This window comes from Myotis nattereri (genome assembly GCF_964212035.1).
Source record: "Myotis nattereri genome assembly, chromosome: 7".
Classification (NCBI taxonomy): domain Eukaryota; kingdom Metazoa; phylum Chordata; class Mammalia; order Chiroptera; family Vespertilionidae; genus Myotis; species Myotis nattereri.
Window position 1 is genome coordinate 52802517 of NC_138082.1, and position 19795 is coordinate 52822311.

The window sequence follows — 19795 nt, forward strand, 5'->3', positions numbered from 1 at the left end:
CTTGGTGGTCAGTGTGCTCCCACAGCCAACCTCCTGTGGCTGGCCAGCGGCGTTGGTGTCTGTTCCTTCTGTGCCCAGCCCTGTGACCGTCGCCTCCTCTCCCCACCCTGCTGGGGTCTTCAGGCCCTTGGCTGGGATGGGGAACCAGGGGTGGGTGGCAGCGGATGCGACCCCTTTCTCAGGAGGGCCAAGGACTGGCTCCCTCCTCGAGGTCAGTGGCCAACCTCCAACTCCCCATCCCTCCCTCCGGCCAGCAGGCCCTGATATGCTCGGCTTGATAGGCCCTGATCGCCAGCCAGGCCTAGGGACCCCACCCATACACGAATTCATGCACCGGGCCTCTAGTATATACATAAACACATGTGAAATACCTTAGCTTTTTATTTTAGTGTTTCTACAAAGCTCTTTTCAGGTAATATATTAGTATGACATCATAAATACTGTATTAGTGCTAAATGCACTTTGATGTTTTTAGTAGGTTATCAGAATATAGATTGGCTGACATGGCTGAAATAAAAAGTAGGGTTTTTTTATAATTGTATAAATTAAGTTTGCTTTGTGATATGAGTAGACAAAAAGAGTGCAGATAAATGAAATTTCAGAAAGAGAAGATGCCAATTTTATGTTTTTCTCAATTCCACAGAGCTGGAATTTAAATGGAGCAAAGCTTACTGGGATCTGACCTACTTTTGAGTCAGAGAAACATAACAGTTATTTGTAGGCAACTCTAATGTGAGGCCCTTAGCTCAGCAGCAACTTATCTCAAAGTCAAAAAGTTATCCTAAAGTCTGGAACATCTGGTAAATGTTAATCTGGCAACACGTTTGATTTCTTCTGTTCAATTGAGAGTCCCTAACTATTTGGGAAGTTGTCTTCTTTATTGAAGGATTCTACATAAACACCTCCTCCCAGCTTTTAATAGATACCTGTGCTTATAACACATTTTCCACTTTTAAAGTATTTTCAAATGTTGCTGACTTTTAAATATTACCTTTGCATAGAGCAACCTGTATACATTTTTGTTTTAAAAATGCATGCTAGACTTGGACTTGCTACAGATAACACACCACACTTGTACAGCTGTTTCATTAAACTTACCTAGGATCATTTTCAAAATTCCAGGGCAATAGAGGAATTCCACAACCAAATTCCTGAACATAACCAACCTCTCAGGCTCACTGAATCAATATGACACACACACAGCTACATTTGGTTCTTAAGTCTACATGGCACCCAACAACTGATATTCTCTTCTTCTCTCTCTTCCCTTTTCCCTCTTCCCTCTTCCCTATTCCCTCTCCTCTCTCCCCTCTCCCCACTCCTCTCTCCTCTCTCCTCTCTCCCCTCTCTCCCCTCTCCCCTCTCCCCTTACCCCTCTCCCCTCTCCCCTCTCCTCTCTCCTCTCTCCTCTCTCCTCTCTCCTCTCTCCTCTCTCCCCTCTCCCCTCTCCCCTCTCCCCTCTCCCCTCTCCCCTCTCCTCTCTCCTCTCTCCTCTCTCCTCTCTCCTCTCTCCTCTCTCCTCTCTCCTCTCTCCTCTCTCCTCTCTCCTCTCTCCTCTCTCCTCTCTCCTCTCTCCTCTCTCCTCTCTCTCTTCTCTTCTCTTCTCTTCTCTTCTCTTCTCTTCTCTTCTCTTCTCTCTTCTCTTCTCTTCTCTTCTCTTCTCTTCTCTTCTCTTCTCTTCTCTTCTCTTCTCTCTCTCTCTCTCTCTCTCTCTCTCTCTCTCTCTCTCTCCGCTCTCTCTCTCTCTCTCTCTCTCTCTCTCTCTCTCTCTCTCTCTCCTCTCTCTCTCTCTCTCTCTCTCTGAAAGAAATATGGATGCTCTGACATTATGGGTACAGAGTGTATTGGGAAGAGTCCTAAGAGAGCCATGTAATTGTGAACTGTGTAGGAAGGAATGTAAGTTGCACTTGGACAGAGGTTCTCAACCTGTGGGTTGCGACCCCTTTGGGGGTCAAACGACCCTTTCACAGGGGTCGCCTAAGACCATCAGAAAACACATATTGAATATATAATTACATATTGTTTTTGTGATTAATCACTATGCTTTAATTATGTTCAATTTGTAACAATGAAAATACATCCTGCAAATCAGATATTTACATTATGATTCATAACAGTAGCAAAATTACACTTATGAAGTAACAAGGAAAATAATGGTTGGGGGTCACCACAACATGAGGAACTGTATTAAAGGGTCGCGGCATTAGGAAGGTTGAGAACCACTGCACTTGGACCTTTTCAGGCATGGCTGCACATGTGTAGAGAATTTGCCATCATCAATGTTGACCTCAGATGTGAAAGACAACAATTATATAGTGCTTTTTAGAAGAAACAAATCATTTGTGGAAAGTACAGTGGGGCCTTGACTTACGAGTGTCCCGACTAACGAGTTTTTTGAGATACCAGCTGTCTCTCGGCTGATTTTTTTCATTGAATTGATAGAGTAATTTGAGTTAACAAGCTCCTTAAAGAGCTCAGTCTCGGAATGAATTAAACTTGTAAGTCAAGGTCCCACTGTATTTGCTAAAAGTATATTAAAATATGAGTTATGGCCCTTGCCGGTTTGGCTGGGTGGATAGAGCATCAGCCTGCGGACTGAAGGGTCCCAGGTTCAATTCCGGTCAAGGGCACATGCCTGGGTTGTGGGCTTGATCCCCATTTGGGGGCGTGCAGGAGGCAGCCAATCAGTGATTCTCTCTCATCATTGATGTTTCTATCTCTCTCTCCCTTTTCCTTCCTCTCTGAAATCAATAAAAATATATTTTAAAAATATGACTTATGTTTAGGGCATAGAAGAGCCTTGAGATTAGGACTTTTTAAGTACTTAAAATGGTCTTGTGTACATTATCTTAAGGAGAAATTCTGTCGGGTATTGAACTAATTCTGATTACCTAAAATAAATGATATACCACATAGAAATACCCTTTACATTGTAGAATCATAAATTGAACTAAATTGCTCATTATTATTGAAGTCTGAATGTTGTCTTTAATCTTAAATTCCATATAGTAAGCTAGATGACAGTAATACTGAAAAAGCTAATCTAAATAATTACCCTGTTTCCATAATTTTCTTGGTAACTGGGTACCTGAAAGTGGTAGTACAGGTAGAGAGGTTCATAAAAGTAACTGGAAGCTTTCATGACAAAGAACAAACAGGTGGTTATTACTGAAAAACTTGCATAAAGATTGAGAATCTTGAAGCCCAGAGGTCAGAGTGGGACCATCCAGTTTGCAGCTCCGTGGAACCATAAAAGACACACTCAGGGGGTAGACTCAGTGAGCACCAAAGCCCCATCAAAGCAAGTCTAGCCCCAGAGGGGTGTCTCCAGCACAGAAGTTCTCCCACTTCAGACACAGCTGATTCTCACAGCCAATTGACCTGGAGGTCAATTCCTCACAGTGATAACTACAACAATCAAGGCTTAATTACAACAAGACTGTGCACAAAGCCCACAAGGGGGTGCACCAAGAGTGTCTACCTCAGGTAATTGTGACACTTAGCACAGAAAGGCACTCTATTGACACAGCGAAGCATAAAAAATGCGGAGACAAAGAAACAGGACACAAATGACAGAATTGGAGGAAAGCAAACTGCTGGATATAGAGTTCAAAACCACACTTTTAAGGTCTTTAAAGAACTGTCTAGAAGCCACTGATAAATTTAATAAGGCCCTCAAAAAGACTGGTGAGACCACCGATAAATGTAGTGAGATCTTCAAGAAGACTGGTGAGACCACTGATAAATGTAGTAAGATCTTGAAGAAGACTGGTGAAACCCTCGATGTTGTGATAAAGAACCAACTAGAAATTAAGCATACACGGACTGAAATAACGAATATTATACAGACTCCCAACAGCAGACCAGAGGATCACAAGAATCAAGTCAAAGATTTGAAATGCGAAGAAGCAAAAAACACCCAACCGGAAAAGCAAAATGAAAAAAGAATCCAAAAATACGAAGATAGTGTAAGGAGCCTCTGGGACAGCTTCAAGTGTACCAACATCCAAATTATAGGGGTGCCAGAAGAAGAGAGAGAGCAAGATATTGACAACCTATTTGAAGAAATAATGACAGAAAACTTCCCCTACCTGGTGAAAGAAATAGACTTCCAAGTCCAGGAAGCACAGAGAACCCCAAACAAAAGGAATCCAAAGAGGACCACACCAAGACACATCAAATTAAAATGCCAAGAGCAAAAGACAAAGAGAGAATCCTAAAAACAGCAAGAGAAAGAAAATCAGTTACCTGCAAGGGAGTACCCATACGACTGTTAGCTGATTTCTCAACAGAAATTATGCAGGCCAGAAGGGAGTGGCAAGAAATATTCAAAGTGATGAATACCAAGAACCTACAACCAAGACTACTTTATCCAGCAAAGCTATCATTCAGAAGTGAAGGCCAGATAAAGAGCTTTACAGATAAGAAAAAGCTAAAGGAGTTCATCACCACCAAACCAGTATTATATGAAATGCTGAAAGGTATCCTTTAAGAAGAGGAAGAAGAAGAAGGTAAAAATACAAATTATGAACAATAAATACACATCTATCAACAAGTGAATCTAAAAATCAAGTGAATAAATAATCTGATGAACAATCACTATGAACTGGTGATTGTAATAGAATCAGGGACATAGAAAGGGAATGGACTGACTATATTTGCGGGGGAGGGAAAGGGGTGAGGGGGGTGAGGGAAGAGATTGGACAATAATCGTGCACCTATGGATGAGGAGAGTGGGTGGGGATTGAGGGCGGAGGGTGGGGGGAACTGGGTGGAGGGGAGTTATGGTGGGAAAAAAGAGTAACTAATGTAATAATCTGAACAATAAAGATTTAATTAAAACAAACAAACAAAAAACAAAACAAAACAAAACAAAAAAAAAGATTGAGAATCTTAAAGTCTTCTCATACCTTTAATTCCAACTATTTTAGCATAAAAGCACTTTTATGCTTGTAGAAAATGGAACAGAACAGAAAGCAAAACAGTAGCACAACAGAGCAATAAAAAGTTAAAGCCGAACAAGTAACCTGTAGGGTAAATCAAAGACTATGACTATTTTGTGATACTGAGGAAGGCAGAAAAAATTGCCACCAATTGATATGACAAACTTCCTGTAAAATACAGATCAAAACCAGAATAAGAGGTTAATGCCATAGGTAGGATGTTTGCAACATAGTCTTTATCTATATAAGAATTTTTCAAATGGCTTCAAAGGACCTAGTTGCTCTCAGTCTATTTTCTTCTTTTCTCCTACAGTGTTACTTGTAAAGAGGTTGGGCCAGGCAACAGTCTTAACAGTGGCATGTCACAGTATGTTTGCATATTGAAGCTTACTTAAACTACTTATTGAGCTAATGCTAAAGCTTTACTAGCAGTCCATGACTTAATAATAACAGCAGATAAAATGTCTGTTATTGTCCCTGCAGCCTCTCAATACCACTTATTTTCCCTCATTGCCACTTGCCCTCTCCCTACTTGCCTCATGCTGTGATAGCTCTTAAGAAAAAACTAAAAATTTGCTACCCAATAGGGGACTTGCGAATTTAGAAGCAAGGGAATATATGAAAAGATGTAAAGATAAAACAAAACAAAAATGTCTTAGGAGAAGTGGCATTTCATGCTCCTGGACTGGACAGATATGCCTACTTAGTGACCCAGGCCAAAAACTAAGTTCTTCATGTCTCAGCTGAATTTTTCACCTGGCTTCATAGATGGGTCAAGTCAAAGGACTCTTGTTGGGTTTTTTTAAATTAGCAGAAGTGTCTAATATCTGTTGAATCACTGCTATGTAAAAAGTACTTTGAAGGACATTTTATTCTCACCATCACCCTGTGAGCTATGATACTATTAATCAAATTAAACATATGAGGGAGCAAAAGCTCCAAAAAAGGTCAAGTAACATTCCAAGACCAGGGTGATGAAGCCAAAATTTGAAGATGGGTGTCAGGACCCAGAGACTATGTCTGCTGCTTTTTCTGCCATTTCCTAGTGCCTTCTGCATTGCTACTGGCACTTTATATGGGATTTAATTCAATATAAGTCCATTCATTCATCCAGGATTCAACAAATATTTGTTGAGCTCCATGTGAGGTTCTATGTTATTTCCTGAAGCATTGAAAGGTCAGGTGCACTGGGAATTTGAGTTTGATGTGGGGTGGGTCAGGGGCTGAATGTTGATTATTCAGCACAGGCACAGAAAGGCACTGCCTGGGGAGGGCCCTAGGGACTTTGAGGAGAAGCGTTAGGAAAGAACTAGATAACAGAAAGTCAGAAGATACTATTGACTAGTTGTACATCTGTGACTTATCACTAGATTTGATAGCTTTTCAATGTGTCAAAATGTCAAGATTGAACTACATTTCCCCAAATACCCTGCATGTTTCTGATTAGGGTGGGTAATAGTAAATATTTTTGCCTAGCTGGCAAGGCTCAGTGGTTGAGTGTTGATCTATGAACCAGGAGGTCATGGTTTGATTTCCGGTCAGGGCACATGTCCGGGTTGTGGGCTTGATCCCCAGTGTGGGGCGTGCAAGAGGCAGCCAATCAATGATTCTCTCTCATCCTTGATGTTTCTCTCTCTCTCTTTCTTCTCTGAAATCAGTAAACGTATATTTTTAAAAGATAATGATAAATATTTTCATGAGATATTTGGAAGGCAAGAAGGAAGCAGCAGCCACTCTGTAGATATTCTCAGTTCAAGGCAGATGCTCATGCATGCTGATACTTACCTGCAGGCTCACCTTGGGATGGGTGGTAGCCCTGCCTACAACTGTCCACTTTCCCCTGATCCTCCTTCAGTTTGTCTGACTCCAGGGCCAAGGGTGTGTTTAGCTCCATGAGAAAGGGTACCGGCTTCTCCTGCAGGTAAGTCACTTTATTGAGGGTTGGAGGCATTGACACTCTGTTCTCATTAACTTACAGCCGGCTCATGCTCATAGGTGCCAGCATGGCCTTGGGCTCCATACTTTTACATCTGTCTTCTTCCTTAATGTCTATGTCTTGTGTATTTCAAGTTCTAGCAGATGAAACAGAGGATGCAGTGTTACTGAGACTGTTTAACCAGCTTCTACATTGTGTGATATCAAAGCTATTTCTCTGATTGAACCCTGACTAATACACTAGGAAAGGAGAGATCTAAATGGGTTTCCTCCCTACCTCTAGATTACATGACCTAACTATATATCTAATACTTTTTGAACCTCAAATGTGTGTGTGCTTTAGGGGATACACATCTCTTTTCTTCTTAGTACATGTGCCCCCCAAAATTCTACGTTGAAACCTGATTGTCAATATGATGGTACTAGGAGTTGGGGTTTTTGTGGAGGCAATTAGGTCATAAGGGCAGAGCCAAAATGAATGGGATTAGTGTCCTTATAAAGGAGACCTCGGAGAGCTCCTCTGCTCCTTCTACCCTGTGAGATTATAGCAAGAAGATGGCTGTCTATGAACTAGGGAAGTGGGTCTCCCAATACCCTGGTTTTGGACTTCCCAGTCTCCAGAATTGTGAGAAATTATTTCTGCTGTTTATTAGTCTCCCAGTCTATGGCATTTCATAATAGCAGCCCAAAATAGACTAAGACATCACGCTTGGCCTCCCTGGGTAATCTCAGACACTCCAGGTTTTCAACTACCCACTCTAAGTTCCCATAAGCTAAAAACTACCGCTCTGTATTGATAGGTCAAATATGTCTTCTACACTTCACACTTGTATATCTAGTTGCCTACTGAACATATCCACTTAGATGTACTACATATAGACTAGACTTTAATTTGTTTAATATCAATTTTACTGTTGTTCACACTCTGGAAAAACAGATGTAGTAACAGATAAGCAAACACCCCTAATCTTCTCCCAGTGTTTTTTTTCTTTAACTATTGGAACAACCATTGATCCAGTACTCAAGCCAGAATGCTAATTTTCTTTCATTCCTTGCTATTCTCTTATTTTTACATCTAATTACTTTCATATATTTTCAAAACATCCATTAGATCCATTCACTTTTCTCCTTACACACACCCACTATTCCAGCCCAAGCCACCTTATTCCAAAAGCTTGCCATCTGTACTAATAAAAGGGTAATGTGCTAATTAGACTGGGAGACCTTCCGGATATCCTTCTGAACAAAACCATTTTGGCAGGGCTGAGGCAGAGGCAGTTAGGGGAGATCAGGCCAGGAGAGGAGGGCAGTTGGGGGTGATCAGGCCTGTGGGGGGGGTGGCAGTTGGGGGCGATCAGGCCAGCAGGGGAGTCAGTTGGGTCTGAGCAGGCCAGCGGGGGGAGCAGTAGGGGGCAAGCAGGCTGGCAGGGGGAGGCAGTTGGGGGCGAGCAGGCCAGCAGGCAGAGTGGTTAGGGGCAATCAGGCAGGCAGGCAGGTGAGCAGTTAGGAGCCAGTGGTCCTGGATTGCAAGAGGGATGTCCCAGATTGGAGAGGGTGCAGGCCAGGCTGAGGGACACCCGCCCCCCCATGCACGGATTTTGTGCATTGGACCACTAGTCTACACTAATAAAAGAGAAAAATGGTAATTGGCGTACGGCGATACCTTTTTCATTGGCTAATCAGGGCTATATGCAAATTAACTGCCAACTAAGATTGGCAGTTAACTGCCAACTAAGATTGGCAGTTAACTGCCAACAAGATGGCGGCTAATTTGCATATGTAGGCACAATGCAGCGAGGCGAAAGGGAAAGCAGGAAGAAGCCCCCTGCCACTGACAGTGATCTGAAACCCAGGGGGGAGCTAAGAGCTGGGGGGCAGGGCAAAGGCGGCCCTGGGGCCGCCTTTGCCCTGCCCCCCAGCCATGATCTGAGAATCAGGCGCCTTTGCCACCCTGGCCAGTGATAGCAGGAAGTAGGGGTGGAGCCAGCGATGGGAGCTGGGCACGGTCGAAGCTGGCAGTCCCAGGAGCTAGGGGTCCCTTGCCTGGGCCCAAAGCGAAGCCCACAATCGCGGCGCCCCCCACTGCCACTGCAGGTCCCCGCTGCCTGGGCCGGATGCCTAGGCCAGAGGTGTTAGGCCTGGGCAGGGGCGGAGCCTGCAATCGCGGGGAGCTGGGCGTCCCCTGCCCAGGCCTGACACCTCTGCCGGAGGCCTCAGGCCTGGTCAAGGGGCCGATCCGGTGATTGGTGATCGGAGGGTGATGAGGGTCAACTCCTCTGGCCGAGGCATCAGGCCTGGGTGGGGGGCGGAGCCGGGGATTGGGGGGATATGATGGTCCCCTTGCCCAGGCCTGAAGCCTGGGTCAGAGGCGTCAGGCTTGGGCAGGGGGTGGAGCAAGTGATCAGAGGGAGATGGGAGTCCCCTGCCCAGGCATGATTCCTGGGCCAGAGGCCTCAGGCCTGGGCGGGGGCCAGAGCCAGTGATGGGGGGAGATGGGGTTCCCCTGTCCAAGCCTGACACCTCTGGCGGAGGCGTCAGGCCTGGGCAAGGGGCCGATCAGGCGATCAGAGGGTGATGGGGATCAACGCCTGAGGGCTCCCAGTATGTGAGAGGGGGCAGGCTGGGCTGAGGGACACTCTCCCCCCGCCCCCAACCAGTGCACGAATTTCATGCACTGGGCCCCTAGTCTTTAATAAAAAAGTGTGATATGCTAATTAGACCGAATGGCCGAACAACCTTCCAGACAACATTCCAGATGATTTTCCAGACAAAACTGGGGCTGCGAGGGCCGAGGCAAGCTATGGCTTTCTCACACTTGTTTAATAATTTGGCTAGGTAGAGAACCAGCCAGCAGGGCTCAGTGGTTGAGCATCTACCTATGAACCAGGAGGTCACAGTTCCATTCCCAGTCAGGGCACATGCCTGGGTTGCAGGCTGGATCCCCAGTGTGGGGCAGGCAGGAGGCAACTGATCAATGATTCTCTCCCATCATTGATGTTTCTATCTCTCTTTCCCTCTCCCTTCCTCTCTGGAATCAATAAAAATATCTTTTAAAAAAGAAAAATATATTACTCTATCTTATTTATTGTTGCTTATGAAAAGTCTGAGGTAAATATGGTTTTATCCTTGATATATTTTTTACTCTCCATTTCTCTCTCTCTTGAATCTTTCAGAATGTATCTAGTTGTGGGTTCTTTGGTAATTTTTCATTAATTCCATGAAGAGGGAGATTGGTAGAACAAACTAGCCCAGCTACTAACCCCAGGTCCCCAGGACCCTACAGGTCGACATGATATTCTCTCACCAGGGCTTGCTGAATCATTAATTCCATGGATCCTTTCAACATACATATTTACATTATTTTTCCATTTAGAAAATTTCCTTAATTCAGATTACTTATTTGGTCTTCAGCATGTTTATTTTATTAATGAGAATATGCATCATTTTTGTTTTCAAAAATCATAATTTAAAAAACTTTTGTCTTTGATTTTCTTTTAAAGGAAATAAAATATCACATAATTCTGATTTTATTTTTAAAATGCAGTGTCATTTGGAAAAAATTCTCTGAAGATATTAATTATGTATTTTAATTATTTTTTCTTCCAATGATTGCTTTTCTAGGCAGTATTATTATTGTTACCACTCTGATGTTAATTGTCCTCAACTCTCTGCTTAATTGTGATTGCTCTTTTACAACTAATTGAATTATTAGATTGACTATTTTAGGCAGGGAGCCTGGAGACCCACACAATTGCCAAAAGGGGGACTTGACTCTGGAGATGAGGTGGTTTAAGTTATTTCCCTCTGGGCAGAGTGGGTGTTCTGCTTCCCCATTTTATCTGTTCTGGCTGGGGGGGGATGTGCCAAACCTTCAGTGTGCCTTTTCCAGAGGACCTTAAACCTTCCCCAGAGAGATTACTCACTTTCTTTAATTTGTGCCAGAATTTTACCCTGAGGGCTAAATCCTTTCTTGTAAGTCACTCCATTTTCTTGTGCAAGATAGGAAGAGTTACTCTCAGCTATTTTGCAGTCAATTATATGATTCTTTTCTGATGGTCCCAAGGCCCATTTCTCCTCTTTGGATTTGTTGGCTATTATTTGGCACTCCTTTAGGAATCATTTGGAAAAACTACTCACAGGTATCTTGGGCCACTGGATGTTGGTGCAGGATAAACACTACACAAGTCTATGTGAATTGTGACACCTAGACTTGTGTAGTGCACAGGTTGAAAACAACATTTCTGGTGTTTCAGCTGCTCTGATTTCTCTGCAAGTCTCTATCTAGCTCATGAAGTGTCAATAAATCCTTAGCTCTGCATTTTCCCAAATATATCACATTTTTATTGTTAAAATGTTATTTTAAGTATTTAAATGTGACCTTGGAAAATGGAAAGAAAATGTATTTATAAAATTGAATTTATAATTTATTGGGGTAACATTGCTTAATAGAAACAGTATTCTTGAATCAGAAAGCATACACTATATTTATTTATATTAATTTGCCTAGATATTATCGATAATTAGATTAATCTTTTAAATATTTTCACTCTAAAACCCAGAGAAGGAGAGAAATAATCAGAGGTCTCACAGAATTGTCCCACCAGTGTGGCTCAGTGGTTGAGCATTGGCCTATGAACTGGGAGGACATGGTTCAATTCCAGGCCAGGCCATATGCCTGGGTTGTGGGCTCGATCCCCAGTAGGGGGCGTGCAGGAGGCAGCAGATCAATGATTCTCTCTCATCATTGGTGTTAGAGTAACACAGAATACTAAACTAACCCCAGGACTTGCTCCCGCACCTGAAGGTCTACATGATGTTCTCCCATGAGGGCTTGCTGTAAAGTCCATATGCCACCCACGCCTACTATGATACCTCTAGTACCACAGGATCCTTGAGTCATATGATCACAACTCAAGAACAGAGTGGCTTGTACGGCAGCCTGGATTACCACAGCACCCTTTCCTGCTCTGGGGCCCATTCATAGATGCCTTTAAGGGCAGTAAATAAATTCCCAGGTGTGAAATATGCTGCCTAAAGGCCTATCAGCCACTGTGTTTCATCCTTCATGGTGAGAGGCACAGCATGTAATAGTTTGTCCTTTATTGTGGAGAGAATGTGCTAGCATGCTAAAAACCTGGAATGTTTATTAACCTGACAGGCCTCTGAATTATCATAGGATTTATTTTACACTTTCTGGAGTACACATGGCTTACCAAGACTTTCATCAAGACTGGCCACCTCTTGCTCATCCAGTCCAATTAGAATAATGTTATTATATAACAGTGGATAAATATGATGTTCTGTGAGATATTCAGACAGTCTTGATTTCTTCAAACTTTGTTATGACAGAGGACAGAATAGCTACCATAGGTCTAGTGCAAAATTGTAAATATATTATTTTGCCTGTTTCTATTTTCTGACAGTGATACAAAAGAAAACACTCACCAGATCAAATCAATGGCTATTTACCAAGTTCCTGAGATCATGCTAATCTGTTCTAGCAAACATGCTACATCTGGCACCACAGCAATGATTAGGCTAATGTTTTCTTGAGTTTCAGTAATCCATTTCATCTTCCAATATTTGTTGTATTTTTTGTTTTGGGTGTGTGTGATTTTTTTGAGTTTTGTTCTTGTTGGTTTTGTTTGTTTGTTTTTACAAACAAAACAGGTGTATTAAACGGAGGTAGGATGATGCCTATCACTGCTGCATCTTTAGGGTGATGCTTATTTCTGCTATTCCCCTGCAATGGGATATTGTATTTTATTAACTATCTTAGCAAGAATATGGGTGAAGCAGTTTCTGAGATTTCCTCTTGGCCTTAATAGTTCCTTTGCCACAGGTTAAGAACCTAATATATAGAATGATACCAAGTAGCAAATATAACCATTGTACATTTGGGATGTACAGTGGTCATAAGAATGACCACTGGGTAAGTCAGCAGGTCTGGAGGACCCGCTATAAACTATGCATGGGCCAGGACCCCATTTATTATCTGTTCTTATTGATCTCACTATAACTGAGGGGGGGGGTACATAATGTACTTTAGGTCTCAGGATATCATATTATCTCAGACCTGTGTTCAAAGGTCCTTGAAATGATTAGGTATTTTATTTTGCTTTGCCCAATGTACAAATACCTGAATAAAACCTGATTTTCCTTTTGGAAAAGGATTTAGGAATCATTGCTATATATAAATTGCTATGGCATTGCAGGCCTCTTTACAGGTCTTTGTCAGTCAGTGGATTTGAGGTCTGAATCTGACTCTGAGATGGAAACTGGTTAAGACATAGTGACATTTTATCAATGCATTTGCCCTTACATTCAGCTTCCTGATTTTTCATCATTGCTTTTATAGATTGAATGACAGGCCCGGTGCACGAAAATTCGTGCACTTGTGGGTGGGTGGGAGCATCCCTCCCCTCTGAGCCAGACATCCCTCTGGCAGCCTGGGACCCCTTGGGGGATGTCCACCTGCCAGCTTAGGCCCACTCCAAAAGGCCTAAGCTGGCAGTCAGACATCCATCTGGCAGCCCAGGAGCCTTCGGGGGATGTCTACCTGCCAGCTATTTGCATGTATATGCACACATATATGTATCTACATACATCCATGTAATTATTAAAAGGATGTGTATACATGCATATACACACATACACATTCATATGTGTATATATTTAAAAGATTTTAGTATCTATATATATATGTGTATATATATATATATCTCCTGTATGTACAACGTACACACACTTTAACAGCTGGTAGATCAATTCTGGAAATGATATGTATTTTAATAAGCCCTGCCTTTAGAATTACTCAGAGTGTGTGTACACATTTTTGGGGGACACCCTCTATACTTAAAACTAAAATTGTTTGTACATGGGGCCTTTTGGGGGAGGTCGCTAGGAGACAGCTCCCTAATCTTCACTGCTTATCTTTCCGCGATGGGTTAGAGTTTCCGTAATTGCCACATCCCATCCTTAGGAGGTATTACCTTTCTGGGTGGAGCTGAGGCGTGGGGAGTGCTGACTCAAGCTGCAAGAACCAGGTGGTGGGGACAGAGAACTGGCCTTCTGGTGCCTCCCAGGCTGTGAGGTGAGGCCGATGGGTGAGTGAGCCACTCCCATCTCCTGAGAGGTGGTGGGCAAGTGCCACTTTAGATAACAGAGGATCGAGAAAGAATTTGTGATGCTGTACATGACTGCAATCCACCTTCTTCCTGGCCACTAGCTGGGGAAGAGGGTTATTTTAGAGAGTCCCCTGGGGAGAGCAGGCAGCTTTCATTTCGTGCCGTGGCCTGGTAACAGCCTCCCTTACTCATCACGAGATAATATCCCCAGTCCACTGCAACATGCAACTTTTATCTTAGAAAAAGGACAGAACATAACGCTGGATGCACCAAGAAAGGGTCATTTCAGAAGTTGGTTTTTATGCTGCTCAGGATCCATTTCTCTCTTCCCATTGTCAGTGGAGTTAAGCAATGACTAACACAACCCAACGGAGGTTGCCATGAGGGCCAAACAGACTGCAGCTCAGGGGAAAAAAAATTCAGAAGGGCATGTCCAATGTCACAGCACCACCTATTAGCCATTAGAACCACATATAACATGTATGAGGGTCACACTTTGCCAGGCGCTGGCTTGCGTATCCCTCACCACCAGCCCCAGAGCCCTGCAATGGTTCCATTGCACAGATGAGCAAGCTGAGCCCTTGGAAGGTCCCTGGCCAGGAGGCCCCAGTCCGCACTGGACGGGATTTGGAAGCAAACCCCTCCCTTCGGAGCCTGAGCTCCTAACTCCTGTCTCATCGGCCACCGTGGGAGCAAGACTTGTAAGATGGGTTCTTAGGCAGACACAGCATTCTCCTGGCTTAGCGGTGGGGAAACCTGGCATTGGAATGCCTCTCCCTGACAGGCGTGGCCTCTGTGGTGAAACTGCTGGTACCCGCATCGCTGCCCGCCTTGTTGCTGTCCCCTGCCAGCGAGGGCCCGGTCCGCTGTCACAGCAGTGGATGGTCAGCATGGGCCTGCTGATGGCACCCATCGTGCTGCTCATCTACTTGTCTCGTCACAAGCTTCCTGGCCCGGCCTCTGCCATCTTTGTCATGGAGTTACAATTAATTTACATCTAACTCTTTTATTAGATAGGATAATATATGTTTTGACTACCTATCTATTATTTCCCTTCAGATGCTGTATTCTATTGACGATGTCTGTAACTGTGAATTGGGTTTCCTTGACTTCATGATTTGACTCTAACCTCAGAGCTCATTACAGGAAATGCACCTATCTACTGGTTAAGTTCTGATGGTGAAGTGCTACCACCTGATCTCAGTGGGACTACAGAGGAGAGCAATCGATGCATTTCTCAGTGATGCTGGGACCAATCTCATAAGCATATTAGTTATTGTTTTGGTGAATAGTATATCTCACTGGCTCTCCCATGGAACAAAATAGTCCAATGAAGTTTCTGACCTTATATTATACACCCCTCTAACATACTCATACATCGACACTTTCCTCTCTTCTTCTAGAACCTGCCATGGTAATTCTGACATTACCACCTCACTACGTGCCATGCTAGTAAATGCCATCTTAGCTGTGTGTTCACATCATGTTCGGGATCCTTGCCAGGGTCATACATGCTATGTTTTTTAAGAGTACTACCCAAATTTATTTACCGTCCCCTTTGGTCCAGAAGCCTCATAATCCAGTCCCAAACGTACTTTCCCACCTCATGCTGGTACATGTTAGTTGGGTCCTAGTGTTTCTATGAGATATATTCTTTTTCCCCCCTTAGTAGGCTCTTATTAGCAGAGCACTCCTAACCACTTCCGTTTTGGCACTGCCTGAATTGAATGGATTTTTGCTCAAATAAACATTTAAAAAAAATGATATGCCTCAGTTTATCTTTAACAACTCAATGAATTTATAATCTTAACAGAAAAATCAAAAAGGCAAATAGAAAATCTGCAACTATAAATGATTTCATTATCAAGAATCAAATAAATGAGTCACTGGTCCACTGAAGTCTGAATCCACAGCAATTTTTGCTAAAAATGCAGATTCTATGGGCCTACCTCAGATTTGCAGAATCAGAATATCTATAATGGATCATGGGAATGTGCATTTTGCAAGCATTGCAAATAATACTGATCTACTGTGATGTTTGAGAGGAACTTGTGGAAACAACATCTCACCAGGAGTTAAAATAATTGTCTGTTGGCAGAATGTAATAAAGATGCAGGGAGCTAGAGGTCTTGAAAAGACCCATAAAAATGAATGGAATTTAGATCAATGAATATGGAATAATGTATTTCTGAATCCTAGAGATGAGTAAATGAGCAAGAGATACTTTTAAGAGATATTGAATAGATCAGACAGACTATAATGATGTACAAATTGCAGAATAGTAGGAGATTAAGTTGTGTTTGCATTAGGTGGTGGAGAGCTTTGAATGCCAGAATCAGAAATTTATGCTTTATTCTAGAAGCAACAAACTTTGGCCATATTTGGCAATATTTACTTATGCAAAAAGAGAATATTGATATAAGCAAAGTTTTAAGACCATTAGTTTGGTAGTGGTGTGCAGAGTCCCTTGAAATGAAGAGACAGTGTAGGCAAGATCTCAGTTAAGAGATCACTGAAAAAAATCAAGGTACGATGCCAAAACCCAGATTAGGGAGTGAAAGTAAAAGAGGTAAATGGATGTAAGAGAGATTACAGAAAAATACTTTCATACATGTTTTGACTCACTTTCATTTTTTATGAAAGCTGACCATTATTATCTTGACGTATGTAGAAAAGCTTAAACAAGAAATACTTAACTTTACAGATGGTAATGCATGCTACATGCTTGGACTAGTCACTGACATGGGACTGAACCTCAATGAATGCCAGCTTCCATACTGACTATTCATATGCGGCACAATGTGTACTGTCATGAAAGGATAATTGAAAAGAGTCATCAATTCTGTATTCAAGTACTGGAAAGGTCTTGCTTTTTGCTAGGCTTTTGCTGTTTTATCTAGGTTATACTGAGTTATACAAAATGGCTCTAAGATCCTTTGAAATTCTGAAATGCTATGATTTAAAGAAATAATAACTTAATAGATGTTATAAGATATATTCTATATGTGAATGTGCATCATATACCATAAAATAGTAGCAATTTCTTGAGTATATGCTAGATAGAGATAATCTTCTTCTCATGTAAAGTTGTTTTATTTCTCTACTGTGCTATTTTTGCTATACAATGTGGCATTTGAGTTTGAAGAAAACAATTTTTTTAAATTTTAAATAATAATCAATTCCACTGGGGAAAAAACAGCACGGTATAACAGATACTAGAATTGTTCATTTTTCATATGCCTACATTTTTAGAAATGCTTAGGGAAATCATTTTAATTTGGGGGGGGTTACATTGGTTATAAAAATTATATATGTTTAAGGTGTACGATTCTAAAATACATAACCTGTATATTGTATTGTGTGTTCACTACCCCAAGTCATTTCTCTTTCCATCACCACTTATCCCTCCATTAGCCTCTCCTGCCTAAGCCCACCATTTCCCTCTGGTAATCACCATACTGTTGTCTGTCTATGAGGTTCTTTTTGTTTTGTTTTGTTTGTTTTTTGCTTAATCCCTTCAGCTTTTACACCTAGCCCTGCTGCCCACTCCCCTCTGACAGCTGTGGAAATCATTTTGAAAACATTTTATCTAAGAAAAGACACAGAAGCATGACAAAATAAATTACAGATCAACTTCCAAAGCTGAGAAGCTGTAGAACACCCATCTCTGCATGTTGAGTTTAATGATCAAGAAACATGATTGTCAAATGTCTTGTCAGTTATCTATAAAGATAATTATAAACTGTTTTGGATCAGAGTTGCCCTATTGAAAATCTTATACTCCAAAAAAGTACAAGTATTTTTATATTGTTAAAGTTGGGAAAATTTACTTTTTTAAAAAACATTTATCTTTATTGTTGAGAGTATTACAGATGTCTTCCTGTCCCCCCTTTTTGCCCTCATTGACTCCCTCCACCCCACACTCCCTCTGGCCTTCACCACACTATAGTCTGCGTCCATGGGTTATGCATATATGCATGTAGGTTCTTTGGTTAATATAAATATAGTTTGCTTTACTTAATATAATCTCTACAGGGGAAAAAAAGAAGCAGGGAGGTAGGAGGATTGTGCTTTGTAATTTACCTTTACTTTTAGGCAAGCATTTCTCCTCATTAAGCACATTTTTCTTGACTAATGTTTGTAGGCAGTCTGCACTGAAAAGTCAACTTATTGGACTTATTCACTGTCACCCATGATAACTAAAAAGTTTTGGTGTCAACAAGACTTTGTTTTAAAATATATTTGCTTTTAAACTAAAATATACTGTCTAATAAAAAATTAATAGATTAAAATTGTGATTCAGATATTTTTTAGTTTATTATTTTTATGGAAATATTCACTCTATAAATAATTAGAATATAAAAATTCCTAAGGATATTAAAAAGAGATTAAATTACCCAAAACATACTTTATATTTGTTTTTAATTATACTAGAGGCCAGGTGCACGAATTTGTGCACCAGTGCGGTCCCTCGGCCTGGCCTGCGGGATTGGGCTAAAACTGGCTCTCCGACATCCCCTGAGGGGTCACAGATTGCGAGAGGGCGCAAGCCAGGCCAAGGGACCCCACCAGTGCATGATTGGGGCCGGGGAGGAACGCGGGATGTTGGCCTGAAGGGAAGGGACCATGGGAGGGCTCCAGGGCATATCTGGCTTGTCTTGCTTAGTCCCGATTGGCCGAATCCCAGCAACAAGCTAATCTACTGTTCAGAACATCTGACCCCTGGTGGTCAGTGCACATCATAGTGAGCGGTTGAGTGGCCTTAGCATATCATTAGCATATTATGCTTTGCTTGGTTGAATGGACAACCGAACACTTAGCATATTAGGGTTTTATTATATAGGATATGTTGAATCTTGGGTTTTGAATTAGTTGCCTGGAATTTATCAAAGAATTTGATTAAATGCCAATGTATATAAGCCCTAACCATAATAACAAGTGGGCATATAGTGCTTCTCATTTACTTATTATTTTCATAATATAATGAAATTTATCTTGTTTCAAATCAGTTTTAAGATTCTTAGAATAAATGTTCTTTATATGTTTTTTAAAAATTTCTTTTGCACATCAAAGTGCCTAAGTGACATTGTTACAGAAAACTGGAGAGGAACCAAGCAATGCTTTGAGAGGTGGAGTTACATTTATTATTATTACACACCGGCCCAGAGAAAAATGTCTCTAGAATTCTGGGCGAAGTCACACAGGAGTTTCCTGTATTTATACATTTTTACCCTCTTTGTCTCCCAAATATGGGTTTTTCTGGTCCCCTTTGCAAGTTCTTAAAGAGTCCTATGTGCTGGGGCTTTGAGACCTCAACCAAAGGCTTGGCCTGGCGCCAGCACTGATAACTTTGTCTGGGGAAGGTTTATGACCTCTCTGAAATGGGAGTAGTCTTATTTCCTTATTATTTAAGCAAGCAAGCATTTACAGAAGCCAGAAATAGCAGGGTTAAAATTTCAAACAGCAGTTTTTATATAAGACTAGAGGCCCAGTGCACAAAAATGTGTGCACTTGGGTGGGAGGGAGGTCCCTCAGCCCGGCCTGTGCCCTCTCACAGTCCAGGACCCCTCAGGGGATGACCACCTGCTGGTTTAGGCCTGCTCCCCAGGTGATTGGGCCTAAGCTGGCAGTCAGACATCCCTATGGCAGCCCGGGAGCCCTCGGGGGATGTCCACTTGCCAGCGGGGAGCAGGCCTAAGCTGCAGTCAAACATCCTTAGTGCTGCTGAGGAGGTGGGAGAGGCTCCCATCACCACCTCTGTACTGGCAGCCATCAGCCTGGCTTGTGTTT